The sequence below is a fragment of the Parambassis ranga genome, chromosome 20 (assembly GCF_900634625.1).
Source record: "Parambassis ranga chromosome 20, fParRan2.1, whole genome shotgun sequence".
Classification (NCBI taxonomy): domain Eukaryota; kingdom Metazoa; phylum Chordata; class Actinopteri; family Ambassidae; genus Parambassis; species Parambassis ranga.
In genome coordinates, this window is record NC_041040.1 from 17,001,204 (window position 1) to 17,024,772 (window position 23,569).

At 43.1% G+C, this 23,569-nt stretch overlaps 1 protein-coding gene across 3 annotated transcripts in view; it reads left to right on the forward strand.

The window, feature by feature from the left end:
* The first annotated feature begins 42 nt into the window (after nucleotides 1-42).
* rnf152 (ring finger protein 152) overlaps nucleotides 43-23,569 on the forward strand; it is a 34,646-nt gene continuing 11,119 nt past the window's right edge. The window contains exons 1-3 of one of the 3 annotated variants that reach the window (XM_028433334.1): nucleotides 16,897-16,907; nucleotides 21,410-21,413; nucleotides 22,458-22,528. The gene's annotated coding sequence lies outside the window, so the exon portion shown is untranslated. Of the gene's footprint in view, nucleotides 316-16,896; nucleotides 16,908-21,409; nucleotides 21,414-22,457; nucleotides 22,529-23,569 lie in introns of those variants that run through there. The other 2 variants (XM_028433331.1, XM_028433333.1) reach the window with 2 other exon arrangements.

Here is a 23,569-nt window from a genome sequence, read left to right on the forward strand (position 1 = left end):
CCAGTGGGAGGTTCTGTGTGTGTGTGTTCAGTGTGAGGAGCCACGCCGCCCACTGGAAACAAGTCGTCGGAGGAGCGCGCAACAACAATTTGTCTCCTCCACACACACACACACACACAGCTGCTGCCCCCGTTTACACGCGCGGAGGAGCGCGAGGAGCAGACTCACGCTGACAGACACACGCTGACACCCGGAGGAGGGAGAAGGTGAGAGCCGCGTTCCTCCCTTTGTCTTTAGAACTGTGCGTTTCTTAGTCTGCTTGAAGCGGACTCAGGAAACAAGTTATCACATCTGTGGAGGACTGGCTTTGTTACTGTAAGTAGGAGCGGCATCCGCGCTGTTTGGCTTTTGTCTGCACACTTTTGCGTGTTTACGTGCAAAACGGTGACTTTAATTAAAATGTAGATATTGAATATTGTGATTTGTTTATCTTTCAAGGCGTATTTATCAGACTGTTGAAAGCCTTCACTGTGCTTGGTGTTGCTATCTGCCGCCTTTATCGCGCAGCTCCGGCACTATTGTTCCTCTCAGCCGCTGTTGCTCTGATTGGGTCTGATTAAAGGCGGTCTGCGGTGACACCTGGGTCACTTCTCTGCAGCCCCTTCCTGCAGTCTGCCTCTTTGTAGTGTAAATAGGACTTTCCGCCACCTCAGAGTGGACGTGCAAGGTAAAAACATGAAGTACAGCTGAGAGTTTTGCAGCTGCTGCTTCCTCTTCCTCTGTTAAAATCGTTCTCTGCATGTTTGAGCATCTGGTTTGGGTGTGTTGTTTAAACAAAATAAGGAATTTGTGCTCGCAGCTAGAGGAAATTTAACCACTAGCTTATCCCCAGGGTCTGGTTTGGTCATTTGACTGGTGGATTATTTTTAAAAAGTCTTCTTAAACACACATTTACTCATTATTAAAGAAGCACGCCAGGTATTATTATTTTCTGAGCTACTGAAAAGCCAGAATCTGTTGCATCATGGGAAATGTAGGACTATTGAATACGTCCAAGTATGTTTAACCAATTTATTGTCCCTCATCTAACTGTCCGTTTGGTTAGCTAATTGCTATTTGGTTAGCTTATCTCTAGCTTTTTTGTTTTTAGAATAGAATAGAGTAGAGTTTATTTGTCACGAGTACAAGTACAAACATACTAGTACACAGCGGAATTACGTTAGGAGTACGCCTCCAAGCCACAGCCATCCGGCGCCGCCACCTGCGCTCCCGAAGGTTAGAGTGCAGATGCATTTGTGATACATACAAAATCAGCACAAACATAATGACATTGACATTTGATTACAGTACACGTGGTAACGTGATGGAATTTTTTCATGGACACTAAGGATGAGGGAAGAAAACAACAGATACGGAGGCAGCCGGTCAGGGCAGGGTTAGGGAGGGGAGTGTATGTGCGTCAGTTCCATAGGAGTGTGTGCGATAGTATGACTGAGACCGCCGGGCAGTACATCAGTTGTCCTTGAAGGGAGATAGGAAGTTGCACAGGAGTCAGATAGGAGCACAGCTGCTGGGCTATTCTTCAGGCCCAGGAGAGGGAGGGGGGGGGGGGCAGCAGATGAAAAACAGCCAAAAATCATACAACAATTTCGATCCGTGATTAATTTGCCCAGATCAGTAATCAATTGGTCGGTCTGGCCTCAGTGCTCATTCGTCCCTAACAGGTGCACGGAGAACCTTGGACATCTCCTCCAGCCTGACAGATATTCCTTCCATTGAGATCCTCAAGTGGTCGGACTGTCTTCCGATGTTGTCCACCTGCTTCCAGCCCTGGGCTGAATTGTTAGAGATCAGAACCTCAATCCGGTCCATGTTCTGATGTAATTCCGACATCCGAGGTCCCACGAGCCCAGGGTCGTGTTTTGTGTCCACGCTTAGCGGTAGTGCCAATTTGCCAGCAGCGGCTTTCCCAATTTTTCGGTACAGCAGGACAGCTCCCACGCAATTCAGGAGTATGCCTACCACCAATGTCCAATAGATGAATAGGTGCTCCACATCTTCCAGGGTCAGTGGCTGGAGACATACCAGACGCCAGGTTTCCCAGGAATCACGGACATATCCGCCAGCGAATGTCCCTTCAGGGCAGAGGGGTTCTCCCGGTCATGTCTTCCTTTGTGAGAAAATGTTGTCCAATGCACTGAGCAACATATTTATTAGCTCCATGTCAACAAAGTATCCCAAGAATAGCAAAGCAGGGTGTCACAAAAAACACAGGACAGGAGGAGAGCGAGCAGAGCAGAGCAGGAGCAGTCAGAAACACGTCTGCACTCCTTGAAGGACAGATAAGGAAGGTTAATCAAACTAACAACAACAACAACACTCTAACAGTTGTTATGGGCTAACAAAGCTAACTGACATTAGCTTTGTTTGGTGGTTTAGCTTTGTCAAAGAAGTTAGCATGATAAGTTTAGCTTTGCTCAATATTTCATTATGTGAAGCATTTGTCTGCTTGCTAACTCATACAGCTCATAATAAAATCCTTATAATGGCTAATATTAGCTTTGTCCTTTAATTCAAGAACTCATTCTAATTAGTGCATTAGCTGTGTTTAGTTGAGTTAGCTCATTATTAGCATTGTTAGCTGTCACAGAGCTAATAGCTTACATTGAAAGGGTTTATTTCATTTTTTTGTTTATTATTAAGAGTTTGATGGACCAGTGACCAATGTACAGACGCCTAGCAAACACCTCATAAAGTGGCTAGTGTGGATTGGTGCAGCATTTGTTGTTATCATTATAACTATAGGCCTATATATAAATTGCTCATATTAGATTTATTTCACTAACTTTGTCTGTCAAAAGCAATAAATGAGCAAGAGTTACCAGAACAACAGAAAAACAAAATGTCAGCCTGAGTCCAGGAGTTTAAGGAATTCACTTAATAAACACAACCCGTTCTCAAATTACACAGTTTATATTCTTTGGATCAGAGTATCACAGAAAGGTTTACATGCCTGTCAGACTGTTTTTGCTTTGCACAGGCTTAACTGTTCCTCTCATAGACGATCACGTGTATTCATAAGTTGTTTGTTTATTTGGCAGTCAGTACCGATCAGATTGCACTCTGTACTTTAAGTATAACGTGATTAATTTGGCAGGATTATTGTATGGTAGGCAGACCTAAGACATTTTAGTCTAAATGGCACCATTCTTACAAACAGAACAAAAAGGGTTCTGCCAAAGCCCTTGCTGTGCCTGGTTTAATTTGAAAAAGAGGAACACTGTGGCTGGTGGAAACAATCTTGAGTCTATATAGACAAGTCTAACAGGAGCGTGCAACATCCCTGCCCCATTTATTTTCATGCAGTCCTTGGACAAGCTCCAGATTATGCTATAGAATTCAGCATCAGTATGACTTAATCTCTTGGGGAATATGTCGCCTTATATCACCCACACTTACCGATATTTACACGGCTTTATCTAACAGCCGCCTGGCTTGTGAGAGCAGTCAGAGGGAATGAAGGTAAACATTGCCTTTTGAGTTTAGAGCCTTAGATATGTTCACACGCTTTGAAATTGTCCTTTGGAGCTTAACCTGCCCTGGCATCTCATTCCAGACATTTTGTCTTCATCTTACTTTGGCTGAATGGGAGGTATTTGAAATCTGTTTTTTTTGGAGTTTGGAATAAAAAACATTACAGATTTATTTTGTGTCACATTGAAAGAGGCAGCTTATTATATTTTTATCGTTGTGCAGGCCAGGATTTTGTCCGTATGAAATCCTAGTTTGCGCATTTAGTGATGATTGTAGGCGGGAGTGAATGACAGGAGGCATTTAGAAGAAAACGAGATAAGGATGAATATGGGTGACAGATTTTAATCTATGCAGGATTTGAGAGAATTCACTAAAAGCCTAAAATGTCAACCTCAGTGGTTTTAAGGAGGAACAACAAAGCTGGACAAACCCTTTGTGACGTCACCTCATAGATTTCCTGCAGAATTGTTTGGCCAGGCCAGTCGCCATCTTGGCACTGTCTGTCTAGGGGGTATTGAGAAATGAGAGATTTGAGACTTGAGATTTGAGACCCGTTCACACTGGGGAAATCAATCCAGCTAGAGCGGGATTCGGGCCGTTTTTTCCTGAGTCTGAACAACGCAAATCTGGATATATCCGGATTGATTTCAAGCCACCTCTTGGAGGTGGATCTAGCCGGATTGGCTCAAATCGGGCTCAGGTCTGACGCAAATGTGGCTAGCCGATCCCACTAGCGACGTGACAATGTCCAGGTCGCGTACAAAAGCCGTATGTAAACAACGTCGAACCACGACAGCTTTGCCCCGAGTGTATTTTCGACAGGGCTACAAAGGAATAAACTGCTTTTTGAACCGAAAACAAAGAACGAAAGAACGAGTGCCCTGGGACAAAAAAAAACGCACGACACATGCAATTCAATCCTACTCTAGCTTGATTGACTTTCTCCAGTGTGAACGGGGCCTTATTTTTGAAGCCATTTGTGGCACTGCACCGGGTAACTGTGATATCAACGTTCTGCTGATGCAGAATGAGATGCCAACAACAGACTGTATTTCTGCCCTCCTGCTCATCGTGTCTGTAACCTTTCTGCGGACCTTCAGTCCGGCTCTGTGCTACCCGCCATACATCATTTCCCACTTTATTCCCTTTTCCGCTTTCCAAAAGTGCAACTCTGCTGTCTCCTTCATTAATTTCCTCCTCTCCCAGGACGTTTGGCAGGTCTGCTTCCACCTTTCCCTCTGCTTCATTTGCATCTTGGCTCCACGTGGCTGCCCAAGTGTTTGTGGGAGTCAGGTGGCTAATTGGTTCCCATCTGTTGGGAGAGGGTGGCCTTTACGGGATCTTGGGTAATTTGTGTCATGAATTTTTACCATATTGATTCCGTTTATTCCCTCCGCCCAGAGTTTAGTCTGGTATCTCTCTTTATTTTCCACATGTTGTGGGAGCATTTCCTGCTTTGACACCTTCACAAATGCAAGTTTTTATGCTGGTACCCTGTCAGTTGTGAAGAGTTTTTTCTTTCAGGCAAAAGGAGAGACAAAAAAGCAGTATTTTGTCCCCCTGAATTCTTTATTTTGCATTTTCCCCACTTTATTATGAGCAGATGCACATCAAGGTCTTGCCTACACATTTATACTTCTGTTCCAATCTTGCAGGGAGGCGGATAACACGCACTTTCATCTGTGTTAATAATTTCACAATCCCTTGTCTGCACGGCGGGGCTTCTCTCTGTATACAGATAAGGCTGAGAAGAGGAAGTGGTTAAGAAGCATGCACCAAAACAGGAAGTGACAGGAAACACTGGGGCGCTTGTTCACACGGACAAGAGAACCATGAAAAGGACAGTTTGTTTACTTCAGTGCTACCTGAAGTCGAGCAGATAAATAATTTCACACAGCAGCTCATGAGACTGTTGGCTCACATCCATGTGGCACTTTGCTGCACCTACTTAACATTCAGCATCAACAGAGGAGGCTGTGTTTGGCCTCAGGAGGCTGCGATGAACCAAATCCAGCTTGTTGATGATATCTAGTGTTTGTGTTGCTTGTTGTTATTTTTAATACACGGTTGTTTTGTTGCAAGGTGGCCACTCTGGTGGCGTCAAATAAATCATAGACTGTGTATAAAGGTGGATGACCCCTCAGTGTGGAGGCTCAGGCCGGTGCCATATTGGCACCTACTGCTCTCCTTTCAAGCAGCCACGCCCTTAATTATGCATTCACTAGGGGGAATCTCACTCTCCCTTCCTTCCACATTCTAAAGAAGTGCTTAGGTGAATTGGTCATTCCAAATTGCCCGTAGGTGTGCTTGTGTGTGTGAACTAGGGATGCAAATTATCGATTAATTCATTAATCGTTAGTTGAATAACCTTATCGATCGATTAATTGATAATTAATAATAATTGTTTCACTAAGATTAAAAGCTAAATATTGTTTACTGAAAAACTGCATGTCATATTCCTTAATGGGTGATTTATTGTACCATTGGGGATACAGTACAGACAATGACATTTATGTAGGCTAGTAGAAAACATGCACTAGTGTGGGACATATTCCAGTCACAGGTTACACAGACACATTTTTTTAACTTGAAATAATCACTGATTATCACTTCTCTGAACTTATTTGTCCTGTTTAATGTTAATGTTCATATGCACTGCTCTTTGACCTTAAGATAAGAACATTTAAAGGACAAAGTTACTTTAAATGTTTGCTTCATTATTATTTTGAAGCAGTTTGTGCATCTTATCAATACATATTTCAAACATGGCTGGTTGGTGCCTAATCACTACTCACCAGCTTAACCTGTTAGAATGAAGGAGTTAACTTATCATTTTAGAACAATGTGGCGATTTAGGGTAAAAAACATGTCAGTGCAATTGTCATCAATTAATCGTCAAATTAATCGTTATCGGCTAAATGCCACAATTAATCGTAATTATTTTTTTGCCAATATCGCCCAACCTTAGTTAACAGGAAGTACACGGTGCCATTTTGTTTTACTTAAAGAACTCTTATGTGAGATTCCTTGATGAGAAAACATGCTCTATAAAAGCCTCAATATGACACACTATTGTATTTCTGTGAGCTGCTGGTGCTACCTCTGACTGTTTATGATGAGCTCTCCATCTCTGTGCATTTTTATTCATAATGTTGGTCACACCATCCGCTAAGAGCGCCGCTGCTGATGAATCAATTTCAGGCTCTTTTTGAGAGCTTCCTGACAACTGATGGGGTGCCGGCGTTGACCTTCTGTAACGAGGGAAGGTCTCCATATCTGCCAGACATAAAAAAGCACTGCACTGCTTGGGTAAATTTAATTTGCCATAAAAGAAAGAGGAAAGGAAGAGATGAGGTTTAAAGTGGCAATCGAGGGAAGATGACGGAAGTAACTGGAAGTGTTAGGCCTCCACAAATTGAAACGCTTTCATAGAATTGTTCACATCAGTATGTTCAATGCAGTTGTTGTCTGGAGTTTCCTGATATTGGGGATTTGATTGGCCGCTGAGCTGATACTGCTGTGTTTCTTCTTTCTGCTGCCTGACGCTTGATTTGTTCAGCCGCTCTAATCTAAAATGACTTGTGTGCATACACGCTGGCTCGTCCATCCATCCTTATTCACGCCATTTAATGGCCTTTTTTTTTGGTTGGGGAACGCTGTGGACCTGTGGCCTGGGATTCCTGAACATGATCCAATTTGAATCAATCACCGTCTCTCCCCCGGTGTTCCCGTTGTTTTGTTGGGTGTCTCCGCCGATGATAGATGCTGTTATTTCCGCCGGCAGGATGGATTGTAAACGGTGACGAATGGTGAAGGCTAATGCGTCGTCCGTTGTCAGAAGAAAATCATTTACCTTGCCTTCACAATCCATTAAGTGGATGAGAAGCAGGAGAAAAGTTGGATGTGCAGCGGTGGTTTTGCTCTGACGCTGACAGAAGATGTGCTGGATGGGATCTGTGGAGGCTGCAGTTTAGATAATAATACATGTGCCTCTGTGTACAATAACTCCTGTTTCAGGGGGAAGGGTGTCACATGTTTGTTAGTTAGGGACCAGCAAAGAGGCATCCATGAATATAGGTTGTGTAGTTTCAAACTAATCTGTATATTATCATCATAATCTGTTTGTTTTACAGCGTACAGCTGCCACAGCCCTTGTAGGGGTTGTTTTTTAAGGCTGTTATTAACCCTTTCTGTACTACAATCATAACAGTTAGCATTTATTTAATGATTCTGTCAGAAAATGTTCTTTGTATTAATTATTTTACCTGCTTTGAAAAGCTGGCACATATTTGGTGTTATGTTGTAAATGCTCGGAACAGTGTGTAATAACAAGAAAAGTAAAAAAACGGATTTGAATTTTCATCAAATTTCTCTTTATAAACAACTATAAATGCAGACAACAAGAGATTACAAAAATTAAACTCAAACTATTTTACACCAACGCTCCACAAAACTCCCGCCCCTGGTACACATGCAATTTGATCATTACCGTAACAAATGAAAAAGCTGTGTCTCAGCTTTCAGAATCCGCTGAAATGTTTTCAATAGTGCGAACATAACCAGAGCTAGGGTAGTTTTAAACTGCGCATTGAAATTGACATGCGCTGACATACCCCTTAGAGGGGTTAAAGGGCAAAGAAATACCCACTTTGGGGTATAGGCACTTCTGAGCAGTCTTTGCTCAGCAGTGACTGGTTGAAGTCAGTGCTGCAGCTGTTTTCTAATTTCTTCTGTCGGAAAATGGGACCTCTTCATTGTGCAGGTGTAGCTAACTTTTTCAAGTAATGGATGTTGTTCTATTCTTTGGGCTGTTGTGTAAAAATGCTAACAGTACCACACAAATCAAAGAGGCTGTACAGGGCTGTGATGAATAATAATAAGGCATTAATAAATGTGTAATAATATAAGAATCAAATGATCCAGCTGTGATTGACGAGCAGGACTGTGTCATGGCCGATTTACCACGAAGAAGGGGGCACACATCGTAAACACCTAGATTTGCATGATGATCCTGGATGCGTATCTGAGGCAGATATGGCGGATGATGGATGTGCGGTATTTCAGATGGATGAGCCCGGGTAACGTCGCTGAGCTGTGAAGGTCTGCAGCACACAGCCCTCCCTCCCTTTTGTGCACTGATTGATGTATTGACAGAGCCGTACAACACCCCTGGGAGTCGTTTACCAGGCAGAACAGGTGCCACAACTCAGCCCCTTACCTCTTGACCTTTAATGATCTGCAGCCAAAAGGACTCATCACACTCTGAATTTACACACTGCTCACCTCAGGTGGAACTGATGGCTATCATGTGACTGGGTTTTTACATATAGATCAAAGCTTGACAGATTATAAGCGTCCTTATATTGGGCCGGATGCCTGGCTTTATATAGCCCTGTGCTTAGCATCAGATAGACACCTGACCCACTTTTATTTTATTCCAACATCTGGGGATGTCTGCCTCTGCCTCGCCTCACCAACTCGCACACGCCTTCATTATTTATTACAGTACTGGGACACAATCTGCGACAGCCACTCTTCATGAAAGCATCATGAGAAAAAGAATATCAACTGCCGCACCATATGGTGACTAAATGTTTTTTTCTGGAGCTCAGGAAGATAAATCCACTGTTATTATGATTTCCATCCTGTGTCTCTTTCTGCCAGCCAGGTAAGCAGATATCTCTCTGCCTCTGTCCACACTTCCTAGCCACCGGCACCTAATTTTACTTTTTGATTTGAATTGGGGATTGAATTTGGAAGCTATAGAGCCAGGCTTACAGTGGTGGCAGTCAGACTGGGTGTATTTTTCATTTCTTATTCTCTGTCAGGTTCTGGCAGGCTGTGGCCCCCGAAGGACAGTTGTTAATATGGTTGTTGTCCTGTGAGGGTAAGGTCTTTGTTAAAATGTGTGTTTTTTTCAGGGTGACCTGGCCCTGTGAACCTGGCCAAGCTCGCCTGGGGACATTCTGTGGTAAAAGGCGCATGCTGTGCTGTGTCTGTAAGCCGAAGGAGTCACAATACACAGCCTGCCGTGATTGAGATTGTTTTATTTTTTCCCCCCTTCCTTCTCTTTCCTTTGGTACCCAAGGACACAAATCCTAAAGGGATGCTGCTAATGAAAAGAAGAGCAGTGATGAGGGAAAGTTGAGAAGAAGGACAGATAAAAGGTAGATGCCCAGCAGGGGAAGGTTATTTTTTTTTAGCCATGTTTGAGGCACAGCACGAGATCTGTCAGTCTAACTCTTTGGTCCTGACTTTGGATGAAATGAAATTTGGCATTTGTGGCTCCCAGAGGATGAATCGACTTCAGCAAACCTCAGAATTTTTATCTGATGTTACAACAATGTTCAACTCTCTCTGATGTGACATGCTGCAAGAGTGCATATATGCAAAGAGCTAACATGCTAATCTGCTATCAACCTTGAAACCCTAAATTCTGTCTGTATGGCAGCTAATGTGATCGTTTTTAGATTCCTGAATTTACGTTATACTAAATTGTTAGCCGGGCTCGGCTAATCATAGCTAGCACAAAGAGGAAAAATTAACAGCACTGTGTTAGCTATAGTAGATTTTTTTTAATAAAGCCAAACTGCTAACTGTAACATGCTAGAAGCTTACCGCTAGCGGAGCTCAGGGATGATGTTGTTGAAGCTTTTGTGATAAACATCGCACCAAATATTATAGTGCAGTGATGTAACAAATTAAATATGAGCAACGATGTCAAGTGTGAAGTTTAAACTTGATAATATAACGCTAAATATACAACTGAATGTCTGTTTTTGCAGTTTATTGAGTGGCTTTCCTTTTTCGGTGTTAGTGGTACTGACTGTGATGATGTATGATTGACTGATTTTTGTGACAGGCGATGGTTTGCACCTCCTGCTCTTCCATCCTTTATCTTTACTCCACCTCTTTGAGTCAGATCTCTGTGTGCCTCATCCATTTACACCATAATAAAGACATACTGTCTTTGATTCACCGCTGCTCGCTCTGCCAGCCAGCAGCCCGTCCTCGTAGTCAGATTTATATGCTTGGCAGCCGTTCCACAGATCATTGTTGAACATAAAACAAGTCACGGGTGGTGCAGATGCAGGTGGAGAGGGAGGTGAGATGAATATTTTTGTTCATTTTATATGCAAAAGACCTGAGATGGGCTGTCAACATTAGATGTCACACGTGTGATTTCCTTTGGTACTGATAGACTAGCCTGTCACATATGTCACCGCACAGCGACGGGTTCTGTGCAAAATGCGGAAAGAAAGGGAATATCTGTGAGAATTCCACAATTACTCCTCAGAAGATAGCTTAGCCACCAGAGAGTCTGCAGAAGCAGCATCCCATTTACTCCAGCAGAAATCCTCCAGTGGGCCTCTAATGTGTCTTTACTGCCGCGGGGAAGTGCTTCACTGACTTCACCCTTCTTCCTTTTTTTTGCTCTACCTGTTTTTAAGTCTGAATCAGCACACAAACAGAATGACAAACTGGGCCAGGCTGCTCTCCTTTCTGCTACATTAGACATCTCAGTGGCTGCAGAGCTCCAGGGTGGCAGGCAGGGCTTCGCCCCAGCACCTTGCCAGCAGGAAGGTTGATGGTCACATGTGGTGCACCACAAGCTGACCCTTTCAACCCGCACACAGACACACATTAGTGTAGTCGGGGGTAGCAGCGATTTTTCATTGTCATTTATTTGTGAAAAATTGAAACCAAATAAAAAAGTAGACAGCTGGCACCTATAAAACATATTTATTATCACTAAATCAGTAATTATTTACAAGGCATTATATATATAGTGAAAGGGTTAACATGCAGCAAAAACATAAATTTGGGTGAACTGGGTGAAAACTAAACGGCTTGCGGTGTCAGGGGGGACTTGAACCCCAGACTCCGGCATGAAAGTCCACCAGCTTCATGTACCCCTGCTCTCCAGCATGGATTGGCCCCATGATGAGACGATGTTGGGCAATACGACACATTATATAAAGTCTTCATCGCCACACTGTCTTCAGTCTTCAGCAGGCTCAGTTGTCATCGTGTGACCTAAAGATTTAAACCTCAGTCATGTGATGACAATGTGAGATTTGGTGAAGGGTTTGAGTCGTAGTTGAAAGCTGCAGAAAAAGCTAGTCGGTAGATTCTACATTTTTTGAAGTTGAAGTTTTGAAGTGAGGATGGATCTGTTCTAAGTGGAATATTTATCAAGTCTGTCAGCGTGAAGTCTCTTCATTAAGGTCTTATTAATGAATTTTCCTGAACTTCAGTGAAGGTCATGCTGGTGATTAGCAGCGGTGTTGCTCGACATACATTAGTTCTTAAAGAGCAGCATCACATGTGATGATTATTGACCATGATGGAATGATGGAAGAATCTGTGAACAGAGAGAGTTTTGACATCTCTGCCCATCAGACTTATAAGAGAGGCGCTTATTTGAATTTTCAGTTTGTTCCTGTGTGTGCGCGTGTGTTTTTAACAAAGTGAAATACTGTGTTTGAAGTGCACTTCAGACCCAGATCAAACCCAGCAGCGGCAGCCCCTGAGTAGCTTTTAAGCACAGAACATACCCTCCACAAAGCAGTTATTATTTTGAAAGCCTTTTTATTTTTCTGATGGAAGCGAATCATGAAAGCAGCCATGTCAAACACATGAGGTGTTCCTTCCTCTTTCTGCTTCCAGACTCTCGTTTGTCTTCGCCTTAATGGGACAGGAGATTGTTTTCCTCCTTGTGAGCATGTTTCCACACAATTTGAATTAATTGGATTGTAAATTGATCCTACTTTGGAGCCGAAACCCTGGAAGCCAGAGCTTTGGCCGCATACCACGGTTTAATCGGAATACTAAATGTTATTAAAAGCCCCCCCCCCCCCCCCCTGCTTCGTCTGTGTAGGACAGTGTGTACCTGGTAATGAGAAAAAAGCCCCATGGGCCTATTGCATTCATTGTGCACCAGCGTGGTATAATTCAGTAATTAATTGCCTTAGTGCCTGGATTGGTGCCGTAATGGTTTGGAGATAAACAATAGGACTTTGCCTTCATGGCTGCTACTTGTTGTCTTTCTCGCCAAAACAATAAGCAGGAGGAGGAGGTGGAGTCAAACTCGTGATGTTTTTATAATGATATGGCTTGTACATTAATTCACATTTATATGGCTGAGATTTTCATCCTCCTCTTGTGGAAGTCCACCCTATCAGAAAGATCGTTTTTTTAAGACTGATAGTCCTTTCATTTCACGGCGACAATCATGTCTAAATTCCCTTTTGTAAAAACAGGAGATTTCTCATTTTGCTCCTCGGGTGGGCAGAATTTCAAATCCCATCCATCTGAAACCAACTCAGCTATTGTGCTTCACTATTCTTCTCATCTCTTCTGCTCTGCTTACACAGCCGAGGCTCGGAGGAGCCACAGACGCTCCTCACAATGTAGATGACAGGATAAAAAGAGAAGGGAGACGGAGTGGGGCTGAATGAATGAGGATGGGGAGCGAGAAGAATGGAGGGAGTGATAGAACGAGAAGCGAAAAGGCCAGGGAGGGAGGATAAGCCGTGTCGCCATTGTCTTGACATTTCTCTCTGTCTCCTCTGGGAATGAATACCCCAATATAAATGTTCCACACTGATGATGGAATTGGACAGGAGGGGGCAGGTTTGATGTGCATTAGTTATTAGGGAGCCCGTGTGTAATTTGGTTTCAGGTTGATGTAATTAAAGGGTTTGGTCCTCAGCAGTTTTCTTCGGGCTAATTTGTTTAGGAAGCGTCGATTTCCCCTGCCGGCCCGCGGCGACGATATCACTACAGTGACACTGCTGCAGCTGTTGCTGGTGGTCATGGCAACAGGAGGGCCCACAGGTGTCCATATTGATATCTTTGTCAAGCTCAGTGGGCTGCTTTTCCATTCAGTGCTTTGTAGCAGGTGCTGTTTATCCACAGCATCTGCTGAAGTCTCTTAAGAAATGAGGCGACATCGAGAGAGATCAGTATCTCATCTACAGCTGCTGTTATCAAGGGTTTGAATAAGAATGCCTTCATGGTAAAATTAACACCACAAGGAGGATGTTCAGTTGGATGAAAAGCTGAAGTGTTCATATTTGTACTCCTTTTCAACCGAAGTGAATAATTTGTTTTGTATCGTGGGCCATGTCATTGTTGGTTGAAACGTCAGTCATGGCTTACCTTTTGTCCTAAGTGCTTGTTAATGCCAGATGTAAACTGTACACCAATGCAGGGTGAAGTGAGGGAAGTTTCTCACACATAGACGCCCTCTCGATGACATTCTGGCGGCTGTTACAAACACGGGAAAGGACAAACTGGAATTAAGCTGTGAGTGTTGGATATTTTCCTGCGTGCTTCCTGTGGTTTGCTTTGATTTGAAGCCTCACAGTTTGGCTGGGACAGCTAACACGAGCGCTGTGTGTACACTCGTACTTGATGTCACCTTGCAGGTTTTTTGGGTACAACTCAAAGTTGCCTCTTGCTGGAGTGTGCAGCTGCCAACCTGTGAAGTTCAGGTTTAGATGTGATGACAGGTTCCTTAAAATGGAAATGCAGTGTTTTGAAGAATGAACTGGGTTTCAGTTTGAAAGGCCCGTTGCAGCCACACAGCGGCTTCTTGATCCTTACCTGGAAATTTGGTTTTTCAGGAAAAAGCACCATATTTCAAAGGTGTCCTTTGAATCCACTGCCATTACGCCTCTTATAATTTAACCATTTAAAGACAGTGGTGCTGTGCCAGGCTGCAGCTTTTGGGATTGGTTTTCTCTGTGAGGTGTCTGATAAAAAGGAAAGCCTTATCTGCATCCAGAGGCCTAACCTCTGTGGGCTGAGCACGGATCCTGCAGCTCTGCTTCCTCCCAGACAGTCAATGATAATCTGTCCGCTCCTCAGGTGGCCTGGGTGAAAGCGGGAGCCGGCTGTCACATCAAACAAACCACCGCGTCGCTTCCACCTTCACTTTTCCTGTATAATAAATATTGTCTAGCTTTGTTGCCATAAAAATGAAAGGGAGTTTCATTGGGCGAATCTGTAAGTGGTATTGATGGGTTTTCTTGAGCACATCTTTTTTTGGCTGCCGAAGTCAGGAGATTGTAACTGTGGGCGTCCACACTCGGTCTCAAAATGAGTGTTAGCGTCTCTTCTGGCTGTGTTTCCTGTTTACTAAAGCAGGCGGGCTTTTCATGTATAATTAGGCCCATTAGATCAAACTAAATCCCTAACTGGAGAAGCAGAAGGAAAGATGGATCCAGGCCGAGATGACTGAGACAGATTTATAGATGATTTATAAATGTTCACTTAGTGAGTGGGCTCCATCCAGAGCAACTTGGATCGCCTAAATTAGACCTTTTGTTGGTCGACCTTTGTATGATGCAGGTGTACTTTGAAACTGATGCTAGTATCCAAATCTGGACTCTTCAGTCGCTGTCGGTCTTAAGGAAGGGCTAGATAGATAGACATTTTAAAAAATGATTCTCCTGTTGTAGGCTGTTTTTTGCAGGTGTCTCCCACTCATAATCAATCCGCTGAAATAATCAAAGAAAACATCTTGAAATTAAAATTGTTAGTGTAAAATTTCAGCATATCCACAACCAGTTGTAGGCAACTAGTCAAGTCTGTGTCATAGGACAGGCTGTTGGCCTCAAGTGAAGAGAGAGGCTGGTAAATGGATGATAATAATAGGCACTCCCTATTTATCCCTATAATTTTTACCATGTTCTTAGCTGGTCTACAGGCTTTTTACAGCCTGCACACCATCAAAGAAATTGGACCCTTTTAAGATTTCTTTCTTTTTTATCTGTTACATTGCAGGAAGACATGTTTTAGGTGTTTTACTTGTACTTTTCAGGATGTTGCAGTAAAAAAAATAAGCCACAGAAAATGTAACAGGTGTGACACCAAAAACTGCTTGAATACAGTAAAAGAAGAAATTGGTTATCAACGTATTCAGCAAGTTAATTAACCACCCACTATAAGAAATATCTTGGTTTTGAGTAGGTGTTTTCCTCAGGTTAGTCCTGCCCCCTGATGTGTGCTGTTTAGTACTAATGCATTCCCTTAGGTAACAAAGACAAAGGAGGCCATCCTCTGCACTGTACGTGATGGCCTGCTATCGCTGCCAGGACTTGTTGCTTCTCTCCGCAGAAGTTCATTCCAGTCTCTCTTTGACGTATGTCTTTCCTGCCGGTGTCTCGTCCCTCAGCCGTGGCTGGTCTTGGTTTTCTCTGCTGTCAGCTCGTCTGGTGACCCGTTGATTGAAACATGCCCGCGGTCTGCTGCCTGACTGACGACACTCTTTGCCAAGCAGCTGATTTATGACCTCTGTAGCACGGCGACACTCCTGCTGTGAAACTTCTCTCCCATCTGCTTTCCTTTGAAGAGTACTAGTTTGCAGTGAGGACTTGCTGCTTCACTTTTAACACTGACCCTGTAAAATAGTTTTTTCCTGCCTCTGCTGGGAGCAGTGGAGCTCTACCTTGCCGAGTTTGCACTTGTGGCCTTTATTGACTGCTTTTGTGTGTTTGTCTGGGCCTTTACGACCACCTCATTGGATGTCGCTGCCATTGATTGACTCTGTGATGCCTCGTCAGAGCTCGTTATCCCGTCAATTCTCTCAACACCTGCCTGAGTCATTAACATTTAGGGTACAGTGCAGGAATCCTCGGCAGGTTGTACAGTAGCTTAGTCACACAGCACACCTGTACTGCTGTTAGAGAAGTTTACAGGGTAGGGTCAAATGACAAATGAGGTTGGTCTTTACTGTGTTATGTTATTGTGTGTTGTTGTGTTGTTGCTTAGGTTTGTTGTGGAGGTGATATGCAGTTATAAACTTGGTGAAACATTACAACTAAGGACGATATCACTTATTACTCATAAGGTTTGCATTTATGAGGGGTTGTAGTTTTAGTTAATGAGCAACTTGTTTGACAATGTACAAGGGGCGAGAAGTTAGAAGGACAACTCTCCATCATAGTCCAACTCTCACCGACATGTTGGACAATGAAGACGTGTGGAACTGACCATTTCACTCAGACCCCTGTGCTAGTAAACCAAAAAGTATGGAAAAAATAAAACCCAATAACCTCAAAAACCTGACCATAACCCGTATTTTGTGATGCCAGAACCAACCATGAGTAAAAACACAAACGCATCCTGTTTACTGTGATAACATCTGTACATTTCACTCTGGCTGTCCAACATGAAAATATCTTAGGAGGGTAATTATGGACTGAATGTGGTGTTTATTTGTGAAAATGTGTTGGTATTATTCCTCTAAATAAGTAAAAGGTAAAGAGAGAGGTAAAACTAGGTCAGGTCTGGACCTAAAATCAGCTTCCTGGAGCGAATATCCAGGACACTTTAAAGGATCTGATCCACACTGGCTTCAGATGGGTTCTCTTTGTGTGTAATGAGCTAAGATAAAGAATTACTGTCACTGTGCGTAGGAGGGAGTGGGTGATCTCTTTGCATAATATCTACATACGTATATCCTCCTCACCCCTGCAGGCTAAAGGACAGCATGTCCTCTGCGTCAGGTTTCTTTAATGCCTGCTTCATGTCGACTGGAGCTCTCACTGTCAGCTGCAGCTCTCCGGGCTTCTTTCTTTTCTTCTGCGGACAAACCAATTGTTTCCTCCGGCTTTCCATCAGCCGTGTGCACGAAGCAGAATCGGCTCAGAGAGGGAGCATTGTGTGAAGCAGAGCCCATGTCATTAGATGTGCTGTGAAAGCATGTGTGCTCAGGTAGCCTTTCACATGGCCTCAGGAGATGCTGCTGAAGGTCATGCGTGTCAGCTGTGTATGTACTGAGTGTGCATCTGTGTGTTTTATGTTTGACATTTGTTCTTGTAGCTGTGCAGCCGCAGGGCTGTGTGTGTGCATGTGTGTACATGAGGGTGTATGAGGAGCTTTAAAGAGAGGAAGGTAATCATAGGCTCATCAGTGCGGATGTCTGTGGGGGTCAGCGGCTGCCCTGTGGATGCAGGGATGTTTGTACGGGCCTCTCGGCATCCCATTTTATCTTTGTCTTCCATGTAGTGTGGATGGATCAATCTCTTTTTGGAGCCAAAATGCAAGAAGAAAAATGGCACACTGCTTCTAAAATGGAAGTATTTACCATTTTATATGATTAAAGCGATTAAACTAGGGAATGATTATGTGCAAGACCATTATATGGTTTTTGAGGTTTTATATGTGCAGGCAACTAAACAATTTTTGCAATTGTGTAAAAAGCAGAAGTCATTTTTTTCTAAAAAATATACAAGATTTTAAATATGAAAATGTTTTCGGTTTTGGTTGTTACAGTAAACGGGGATACGTAGGATATTTTCAGTGTTGACCTGATTGGTCATTGTCACTATTTTCTGTACTTACTGTACCCCTGATGAGCTAAAATAGCTTTATCCTGAGGTACCTGTGTGTTGGTTAAGTAGGAGACTCCGTTCCCTGAGTTTCACACTGCTCTGAATTGTCATTATTTTTGTTACCTGGTGGGGCAGATCACTTATTTATTCATTGCTTTCCTCATTAACGCATAGTAGCAGAGTACGTAGTCACACCCATTTTGTGATTCAGGACTGGTGCTTTGTGTCGTTAAAGCTGTCTACCTCTTATCTTGATAATCAGGGATGCAACAATCAGCCCTGTTACAGTTAGCTGGGATTTGCATATCGGCTGATACCCGATGTAATCTCCTTCGCAGGTATTGCAAGTACTGCCCTAGCTAGTTCAGTGTGCCGCTGATACCTAATGTGTTGCAATGAACATGGAACTGAAGTAAATGGGCCAAAACTTGTACAAATGTCCAATACCCAAGGATACCTAATGATATAAGACTAAAAACATTCTATTTTTAGTCATCTTTTATTGAGCCAAAAAATCTCAATGACCTAGTCTTAGTGCATTTTATTTAGAGATTTGGTGCACATATATTGCTGCACATCAGGATTATCATGTGGTTTTCTTACTTTTGATCACAAACGATGAGTAGAACAGCCGCTGTCAGATATGTCTGTGCTGTTGTGCCCGAGCACCGCCTCGGATGACCTCAGCATTTCCGCAGATCAGGGTTGCGATTCCCCTGACAACCTCGGGGTAATGAACAACACCTGATGCCACGGCAATGACACACCATCCTGCTTTAATCCTGACAAATTGCCACCACGGGTACTGTGGAGTCCTTCTCTAAAGCGCTTTATCTGCCTGCTCCCACATTCACTCTGCAATCTATATCCTCCCCCAGCAGGGCCCATTATCTTAAGTGAGTGTCGATACGATGCGGAGAGGCGCGCTTTCCTCCTCATGTACAGGGAGAAGCAGGAATCGCTTCACTGTGTGTGGCTCAGCTCATGAGCAACTGGTAATCTGCTCTGAGATTCGCTGTATACATATATATGTGTACCTGTGTGTACCGGTGAGCTGCAGGGCATTGATGTGGGAGCCTCTGTTGTCGTCCCTCATGTCACAGGGTCCTGCTTGGTTGTCAGATGCTCCACTGCCTTGCTCTCTTTAAAGGCAGCAAACATGGCAGCCAGGGATAAGGCGTGCAGGAATAAAAAAAAAAGTGGAAAAATATGTAGGATGTTTCTGGAGGGGGACTGCAAGGAAAACAACTGATTTACAGTCTCCAGACATCACCGCATCCTATTTGGAAAGCAGCATGGTGTTTTCACCTCTGCAGAGGCTTTAATGCTGTGAAGGTGTGCTTGTGTGTAGATGATGAGCACCTTCTATGTTAGATGGGTTCAGAGCTGATTCCAGTCTCTTTGTTATCTTACATGGATACAATCTCACATTATATAGGTTATAAATATTAGATGTACATAGTGCTCAAGAGTTTGGGTGATCTGTAGTTATCTGTTGCCCTGTACTGTTAAGTTACATAGTTGTCTTCAATTGGTCGGAATGTGATAAAATTGATTAACAAATGTTCATTCAAATACTTTCTTTTTGAATTCTTACTGTATGCCATAATTATGTGGCTCCACTTCGTCCAACTGTAGTGTGTGTGTCAGAATTATTCAAGCTCCTTGTGGGAAGTTTCTGACTCGGAAACTCAAAGGAAGCGCACCAGTCTTAGCTTAAAAAATTAAAGATGGCTGCTGCCTGCATTAAAGGTAGGGTAGGAGATTTAGAAAACTCGGTGAGATTCAGCTAGATTTCAAAAATAAACACACGCCCCTTTCTCTCGGCGCTCACCCCGCAGCCACGCCTCCCAACCAGTCTGTGACTTCGGCCATCATGCACGTACCTCTCTGGTGCACACAGACCAGGAAGAGAGTGACAACCAGCCAATACTCTGTGCAGGCGCCTCACAGGATTGGCTGATGTTTTTAGCGTTTTATAGCTTCCACAGATGATTCATATTCTTCGTTTTAAAGCGAAACTGCCGAACTAATTGGTTGCTATAGGATTGTAAAGAGAAGTTAAATCTGTCTCTAACATAATGTCTAAATGGTCTTTGGAACATCTTGCTGGAGGACAGAGAGGCTGCAATTCCATAACTTTTATTGATATAATCACCATCGTTTTGTTGGAATTTGACTTTAAACACAGCTGTTGTAGCAGGTGTTGTCCGTTCATTTACTCTGACGGTGAGTTTACCCCTGCAGAGATGTAAATTACTGTGAGGCTGACAGCCAGCCAGTATGTGCTGATGGATTTGTCAGAGTAAGACCTGACCCATGACTTGGGAGCTATGTGCCAATCAGTGTATCGACCCATTTGTGTTTTCACCAGGCGGAGGTGTCCGTGCAGACATCCCTCTCTGTGAAATATTCCTCTCCTTGGCTGAGCGTCAAACTTGTCCTCAGCCCCGGTGCTGTCCGTCTCGCTAAAAGAGACGAGCAGGCAGGGAGGGTGTGAAAATAGCTGACAGAAGACATCACAGCCATTTCTCAAACTGCAAACTGTATTAGTAGGTGGCCTGGTTTTCTGAGAGTACAATGAACACTTCTGACTTTACAGGCTTTTATCTGTAAACTGGCCGTCAGGAAAAAAAAGCCCATAATTGCTTTTGTATAATGTGTTCAAGGTAATTCAGGTTCCTTTTATTGTTTGAATGTGTATTTTACAACACAGCTGGCTTCCCTTTGTCCTTCTAGAGACGCTGCAGCTGTTTCTTAATGATTTCTGCTATCTGTCCTGCTGCTACCTCCGTTTCCTTGTTTTCAAGATTTCAATTTGCACTTTAAATAGAAGGATTAAGTATTCTTAATTGGTTTATACTCAGAGGATTTAGGATTAGAATAAAGAAGTATGTCAACTTGCTTGAAAGATGGAATTATTGGGAAAACGGAAAGCTCATTGGAAAAATATCTTAACAGCACACAGAGAGGAGTGAAGGAGGCTTTACCCTGAAACGCCTGCAGCCCACTTACTGCTATGAAGCACTAGTGACTGCTAATGATGGTGCAGTCTGTGGAGCTAAGTTATTGATCCCTCATTGATAATGAGGGGTAGAAAAAAAGACAATATATTCATGGATACAGTGTGATTTTTCTTCCGAGCTAAATCACATCGATGTGCAAAACACCTGAATGAACTCAGAGGGAAGCTCAGGTTGGAGCCTAACGGGCCACTAATGGTTCTGTCTTTAGATTCTAATTTAAAGCACTCAGTTCTACTACATGTGCCACCAAACATTACTCAGCAGGAATACAGATACAAGACCACTACAAAGACACACAAAGCAACTACAAAGAGACACAAGTCAGCTCCAAAAACAAAGTGACTCCCATGAGATGGAAAAGCAACTGACTCGAATAACACACAAGATAACTACTAAGAGAACAGGTGTAAACATCGAGGTCTGTTGGGATGGACTTTAGAGGCAGCCTCAAGTGGCCATTTATGGCACTACACTTTTTGCCACTAACAATGGTTTTATTTCGTGGCCCTGGAGCGTCCCACCACAGATTTACATTGTACAGCTGGTTTTAGATTTTTCCTAAAGAAAGGTGCAGAAGAGGAGGCTGAGCTGGAAATCACATTACACATTACTGTGAGGATTTGGAGGGAAAGCAACCTGTTGTTGTTGTTGTTGCTGAACAGAACACCCTCAAGCAAGAAGTGTCAAAGCGGAACATGTTTTTAAAGATATGTGAACGTTAACTAAAATATATATTTTTTTTTATAATGGATGTACTGTATGTAAAAATGTGATATTTTAAATGCTGTAAACAGCTTTCAATAATAGCCTATACATTGTATTCACTGTCTGCTTAAAAGGTAATTATGCTAATCGTTAACTCTCTGGGGGGGGGCGGGGGGGTGTGCTGCTCTGCTACATTTCTAAGATTTCTGACGTTTGTCAGACTTCGTTTTGCCCCATTGCCAGGCAACAGCACACTCTCCATCGGCAGGGAGGTACTTGAACCTCCTTGAGTCCTTTCATGTTATTCAGAATGATATTTCCCTGTTTAATTGGCATTTTAAATCTTGATTGCATTAGAAAGAAAGTAGCTGTTATGCATTAGGTTTAGTGGGGTTTCGACATGATTACAGCTAATGGAGAGAGCGTCACTGCATGAAATACACCATTTGAGTATGACAGGTGGGAAGTTAATGCCTGAAGGTTCAACTTGTTGTTTAATAATATAAGTGGCTTTTAGTGGGCGGCTGAGTTTGACATGACATTTTACAGACATTTTTATGTCCAAACTTCAAAATGATTTCAGTAAATAAAGATTCTCACATTGGAGAAGTTATAATCACAAAACATCTGCCAACGCCTCTCTGCTTGTTCCTCAAGATTACTGTAAAAAGTACAATTATGTGCTCAGAAGTCAGCATTCAGTGAGATATATTTAATCAGGTATATGTTTCAGTAGTTTCTTTTTTCAAGTAAACAAACTGCAGGTGTGTCTAAACAGCTGAATGTATGGTCAGTCCGTTCCAGATAAACAGGTTTGAACTGTTTGTACTGCTCCAGGCCTCTGAGCTAGGACGGCCATCATTGTTTACAGCTGATGCTGACCTGTTTTTCCCCTCTTCTTGCACAGATCCTGCTGTTCCTGCATTGTCTGTCTGACGTTTTATTTCATGATGGGTCAAGTCGGACCGTTCAGTTGGGGTGAGTTCTACATACGTTTGCTTTGGTTGATCCTTCTCATTCCACACTTGCCTTGTGCCAGGTGATATGCTTCTGTTTTGGAAGAAGGAGAACACATGTTGTGCAGATTGCTGCTCACTCTTCCAGAGGAACATGTCTTGCTAAGTGCTAACTGACCTAACTTAACCCTTTTGTACAGTAGCATCTATTCCTTTCTTTACAGCTTAGCATGTTATCATCACACATATTGCTGTAATGTATGAATGTAAGCATAAGATGCTAACTTGTTTCACATGTAAACAAATTGTCCGGCCATTAGGGGGCATGTCGTTGTTCGGGTTTTACCTTTTTTTGCATAAACATGAAATCAATTATTATTTGATCCTAACCAGCCATTTCTTTCTTTGCTTTCCTGTTCATGTATGTGCCACATTTCTTAATAAACCAACATTGTGCAGTGATTAATGCTTAACACTAATTCAGGAGTAAAACGTGTGCCTAGATGTAAATATTTGCTCAAGAATTGAGACTTGCAGTCAAATTAAGTTGTCAGAAAGACATAAAATGAGACAGTTAAATATTCCTTATCCGTTCTTTCCCCAGGCTTCTTTGAAAACAGATGTGTGTGTGGGAGAGATTACTTTTTCCAGTTTTTGTTTGCGTTTGCCCATAATTAACGTGTCAACGTGCCTGAGAAGGCGTCGAGGTGTTAATGGTGACAAGGTGACATGAAACAGTTTGAGGGCAACTCTAAAAATGTGCCGCCGTCGCGCTCGTCGCTCCTGCCACCTCCGGTCTTTTCTCCGACGACCTCGGAGCAATGCTGTGACAAAACAGCCCTGATATGACAACTTCTGTCTCCTAGCAACGTGCCAGACTTCCTGTATGGGTTTCAAATTGACTGACAGACTCTTGAAAGCATTTAGCTTGCAGCGCTGCCATGAGATGGATGTGCGGGTGGAACAGAAGGCGTGTGATGAATGCCTGATCAGGTGTTTCTTTTTTGCCCTGAACGTTTACCTGCTGAGATTCTTGTGCAGCAGGAAATGCAGGCGCTTAAAA